Raw genomic sequence first — 6304 nt, forward strand, 5'->3', positions numbered from 1 at the left:
ATAGTAGACAGCTGCAGGGGGATGTAGGCTAGAGCTACATTCCCTGAGAAGTTTAAACTCAGGCCAGGAAGGATGCGGAGCCTCACCTTCTGTGGTGAGAAACCAGGCAGAGCCTGTGTGGCTTTTAGAAGTGGCTGGGTTGAAATGTGCTGGCATTAAGTCTGGTGATCTGCTTAAACCCCAATCAGGCTGCCTGTATCCAGCATAGAAAGATAGATTTCTAAAAATTATGAATGGAAATTCACAGAAAAGAAACACAGTTTGGGCAAGATACACTTCAAAAGATATTCAGTCTCACAAGTATTTAGGGATATAACATAAATAATAAGAGGCAACATTTTCAGCTATAGTTTTGCAAATATATTGCATCTACTATTGACCAATGTGTAGGGAAAATTTCTATCTTTCTCTTCTGTGAAAAAATAATTGGACAAGTGCTATCAACATTTTAAATGTTGAAATGTAACTGACATGATTATTTTACTTCTGAAAATCTCTCCTAGTTGTAAGTTTACAAATGCCCACACACATGCATCTGTGTTTTACTAAAGCATCAATTCATAAAATATTGAAACCATCCAAGTGTTCTTCAATAAAACTATTAAATTATTGTACAACTATAAATAGAATACAGTGTAGCATTTAAATAGAATGAGGTAGCCATGTATGTGTGTGTATATATGTATATATTAATGTATGTGTGCATATATGTGATAGTCTAAAACATAATCACAAATTAATGTATATAATATGAGAAGTATATTATATACTTAAACTCTAAACTACTTATATATGTGTACGTATGTGTGTGATTATAATATATACATATATATACATATACATATAGGTACATGCAAACATTTGGAAAAGTATGGAGACATAAACATTCAATGGTTTATATTGATATACATCAAGTTAATTATGAAACAGCTGAAGTGACTACAGCGGAAGGTGAGCTAAAATTATAATTTATTGTGGTTTTTAAATTAATTTTACCTGTACATTTAAGGTGTACAATATAACAACATTAATCATTGGAAATAAATGGAGTACTACTCAGCCATAAAGAACGAGAAACTAGAGACACTTACAGCTAAGTGGATGCACATTGAGGCCATACTCTTAAGTGAAGTAAAGAGGACACGTGCAATTACTGAATAGTTTCTCTGGTGTGAAAAACTGAAAGTGTAAATAAGAGCTAAGAGATATGAAAGATGATGTTAAATAGGAAGAAAAGTTGCAAAGGGGAAGGGAAAGAAAGAAGGGAATAGAATTAAAAAATAAGAAAATGAAAAATGAAAAAAAAAGTCTCTGTAGATAGGGAGGGGTGGAGGGGTTGAAGGAAGGGCAGGGGAATGGGGAAAAAATAAGAACAAAGATGAATTATGTAAAGGTGCAAATTTCCAAAGATGAGTGTCATTATATAATTTATGGCTTTATATGGACTCTGTATTTGAATTTTAAACAGGTAGATATTGGCATATTACATGTAATATATTTTTCTATGGTACTGGGGATCGAACTCAGGAACTTGCTCTTGCAAAGCAGGTGCGGTGCCACTAAGCTAAATCCCCAGCCCCTACATGGAATATTCAAAATAAGAAAAATGTATTTTTTTTTGTTTTTTTGAGACAGGTTCTCACTATGTAGAAGAAATTTATATTTTTAAAAATGATTTGAAAGCACATTCAGAGAGAACTAAAACTAAGATATTTTTCAGATAAGTATCCAATTATCTTCCTTCCTGCTAATGCAAGCAAATCTTTTCCAAACTTGTTGATTTGCCTAATTGGAATGGGAGGTGGCAGCAAGCAGAAGGGAGGCTTGCCCTCTACAGGCATCACATAGTAGGAATCATTGTTTGTAGGCACCAGCCCAGAGAATAGCTCTGAATCCTAAGAAGCACACGATGCAGGATCTGTATGATTTATTATTCAGTTAAAACCTCCAAAGAGGGAAATAAGACCTCGTTGTCAACTCTGATTTATATTCTCTCATTTTGCAAGGCAATGAGTAAGTCAGGTGGGCATTGCCGAAAACTAGTTATGAATTTCACCCAAAGACATATAATTGTATTTGCATTCAAAGTTTCAGCTTCATTCATTTCATGTGATTTTATTTTTAGCTCTTTTCTTTTATTTAATTTTTATTTATGTGTTTTCTTCACCTATTCAGACCAGAATGACAGAAGGTAGCTATTTAATATTTAAGCCATTTTTCTGCATCACTTTGGCTCAATGCTGGGCTTTTCTTCACAGCTCAGGAATCAGACATCCTGCTTTCACTTCTTTCCCCTGCCCCACACCAGATCTGTACTGAGCTACTACACCATGGTTAATCTCATCCAGGAGGTAAAATTTGATTCTTTCCATCTGGAAGCCAGGGAAATAAAGTTCAGAACATATTTGGCTTTAGGTGTTAATTTATGCTCCACTTCTATTTAAGAAGTGGGAGGATTCAGGCCTCTGTTGAAGTTTTGCTGGCCATAGGGACTAAAGGAAATTTGTTGGCTTCTGTGTGCATCATGAGTACACCATTTGGAAAGTGTCGGTGATAGGACCTGGGATACAAAGTGGGAATTTAGAAGGGTGCACAGATAAAACTTAAACCTCTATTTTCTTCCAAGAAATAAGCCCTCAAAAATACTTTTAAACATGCAGACATTCATATGTTTTAACCAGTAATTTCATTTTATCAATCTCCTTAAAAGCAAGGAAAATGTGGGAAAGGCATTATACGCTTTCATGCTCTTCAGGCTGTGTTTGAAATAGTAAACCACTCTGAGTCCCTGGGCTCCAAGAGTGGTGATGTCACAGATGTTTATATCCCATCCTCTACGTTATAGGAATATTAAAATGGATGGTGATGAAAATGACTTAGCATTGGGAAAAATACTTACATCATTAGTAAAACAAGAAAGATGTAAATTAGTATATACACTATAATTAAAGCAATGCAATCATGGAAAGTAGGCCAAGAGGAAATGTTAGGAGCAGAAAAAAGAGAAAAGAAACCATCACAATCCTATTTTTCAAATGTTTATAGTATGTATTTGTTTAAAAGCTTTTTTTTTCTCACTCTCATTGAGTTTATTGGTACATTTTAGGTATACAGTACAGTTACATTCATCATTGGGATCTTGTTTAAAAGCTTTTATATGATAAGAAGGTGTATTTTAAAAGATGGTTAGTTCCTTTTCAGCGTGCAGGAGCAAACATCATGTATCCTAACCACAAATCACACAACACACACACACACACACACATACACACACACACTCTCCCTGGTAGAGAATATAGAAGGTATAGGAATTTATGCATTTTTAGAGTCATTGTGTGAATTTTTAGCAGGTCAATGACAGGTTGGTAGATTTTGTTTTTCCATACCCCTTACTTTAAAGAACAATCATGTGTCTCCTTGAATCATTTTTTTGTGGCAAAATCCAGCATTATAAACTTCAGCAGCAGTATCTGTATCTTCCCAATTAAATAGTACAGGATCACCCCAGCCATTTCTCTCCCAACAGGTCTTGAATAATCTTTCAAAATGAATGAGATTATGGAAATTTGTTCCACTGTTTTCAAGATTATTTAAATGCCTAGAACTATGACCACTTGCCTAAGTCTTCAGCATGAAAGAAACATAGTACCTACCTTAGTCTTTTTGTGCTGCTATGATAAAATATTTGAGACCAGACAATTCATTAACAGTAGAAATTCATGTCTCACACTTTTGGAGACTGGGGTATTAAGGGGCCAGTAGGTTTGGTGTCTAGTGAGGGCTTGTCTCTGCTTCTGAACAGTACCCTGTGCTATATCTTCCATAGGGAACGCAGAGGTCCTCACACGGCAGCAGGGCAAAAGAAGGCCTAAGCAATTTCCCTCCTCCCACCCTTTTGAAAGTGCTAAATCATTCATGAGTGCAGGGCCTCAAAACATAATGACTTCCCCAGAGGTTCCACATTGTAGGACCACTAGTTTGTGGATGAAGTTAAAGCAGGAATTGGTGTGTGGTGTGACACACAACCATTCAGACCATGACATCACAGCATACACATGTATGTACGCACATAGTACACACACGAAAACTCCACATTCAGAGTGAGTCTTGATAACTTGAGTGACTGGAAGTGAGTAAGAGAAGCATTTCAAGCTCTTCGTAGCTCTCACTATTATAGAACAGAGAAGTTCTTACAGGAGAAGTCTTTGGTTCACTACAAAATTAAGCAGAAGGTACAGAGAAGATTCCACAGATGCATGCATAACCTCTCCACTCTGACCTACTCCGCGAAACATTTCTTAAACCTACATTGATACTTCATTATCACTCAAAGTCTATGGTCAGTAATGTTTTAGTGTATTTGAGCTGCTAGAACAAATACCATAGTTTGGGCAGCTTTCAAGGAGCAAACATTTATTATTTCGCATAGTTCCAGAGGATGAAAAGCTCAAGATCAAGACAGTAGCAGAGTTCACATTTTGATTTATTCTCAGTGCAGATTTAGACAAATTTATCATGATTTGTGTCTACTAATGCATTATTATAGAGTAATGTCAGCCCCTTAAAAATCCTCCTTACTATTCCTAATTATCTCTCTTCCTCTTGTAATCCTTGGAAATCACCAATCTTTTATTGTCTCCAAAATTTTGTCTTTTTCTAAAAGCCATGTAATCACAATTTTGTAATAGGTAGCATTTTAAAAACCAGCATATCACCCAGTAATGTGCATTTTTCTCCTCACATCTTTCTATGGCTTAAAGACATTGATTTTCAGCACTGGAATATCCCACTGTCTTGCTGTAACACAGTTTATCCATTGACCTTTTGAAGGACATCTTGATTCATTTATATTTTGGCAACTATGAATAAAACCCTGTAAATATTTTTGTGTAGCTTTTGTGAGTCACTAGTTATTAAATTGTTTGGGTAAACACCAAGGATTTTGATCACTAGATCATAAAGTATGTTTAGTTTTGTAAGCAACCACCTTTTGCATCATCCCTGTGGTTCAAGATTAATTTAATATATGCAAATCAATCAAACAATATACCATATTAACAAAATGAAAGCTAAAGATCCCTTGCTATTATCAATAGATGCTAAAACAGCATTTGACAGAGTTGAACAGCCTTTTTTGATAAAAAGTACTCTCGCAGATCCAGAGTTATTCCATAATATTGGTAAGTGTGCACATATCCCATTCCGGGGAGCAGCTGTGTGGCCCAGAGTGGTGTGGCGGCAGGCGGGTCCCAGTTAGGGCCCAAGCCACAGCCCACCTAGGAAAGAGCTGCACAGGTGCTCAACCTTCGTCCAGAGTTGCCATACCATAGGCTACAGCCAAGGGCCCACCTGGAAAAGGACTACACAAACACACAAGTAACAGCCAGAGGCTCACCCAATACCTAATACTGATAAGTGCCTAAAGACCCTAGCCAGAAGCCTACACAGACTAAAGGAAGTGGGATACACAGTCCCTAGCCAAAGGCTCCCCCAAACAACAGCTACATAAGGGCCCCAGAGAGATACATGCCTAGATACCATCCCAAGTGTGCAGGCCCCACACAGAAGTCCAACCAGGCAAACAGGTCAGCTCAGGGATCTAGAAGGCCACCATTCTGAACCCAGGAACTGGTGTACTGGGGAGCAGCAGAGTAAAGGCTGCATGGTGACCTGCTGAGAATTGAAGACCAGTGGGTGAGCAAAAAGTTCCCTCAACAAGGCACAGCAGGCCTCATCTGTTGAAATGAGAAGACACAGAAACAAGTCCCCAAGCCAGCTTTTCAGATCACCCAAGGAAACCTCAAAGGAAAACAAGATGGAACAATCTGTTACTCAACCATCTGGACTCCCTGAACTGGCAATGAAAGAGGACCTGAAAAAAAATGAAATCAGAAATAATTTCTCAGATAACAGCAGAGATTGTACCCATAGTATAAGACATGATTAATAAATCTAGAGTGGACACAGATTAAGAAATAGAGGAGCTGAGAAATATGATGGAATCCCAACATAGGAAACAAATGGAATCCATAAAACAGATGCGAACAGATTTCCAGGTAATTAAAAACTCCACTGAAAGTTTATGCACCAGAATGAGCCAATGTGAGGACAGAATTTCAGACGTAGATGATAGGACTGCAGTTAGTGACCAGGAAAAGAAAAATCTCTTAAAAATAGTAAGGGACCACAACAGTTCAATCCAGCAGCTGATAGTTGATTCAGAGGAGAATAACTTAATACTGTTTGGAGTCAATGAAAAAACAGGAAAGAGTGCAGATGACATTAAAAAAAAAAAAAAAAAAAA

Source organism: Fukomys damarensis, unplaced genomic scaffold (assembly GCF_012274545.1).
Source record: "Fukomys damarensis isolate Sample0158 unplaced genomic scaffold, DMR_v1.0_HiC HiC_scaffold_18, whole genome shotgun sequence".
Classification (NCBI taxonomy): Eukaryota; Metazoa; Chordata; class Mammalia; order Rodentia; family Bathyergidae; genus Fukomys; species Fukomys damarensis.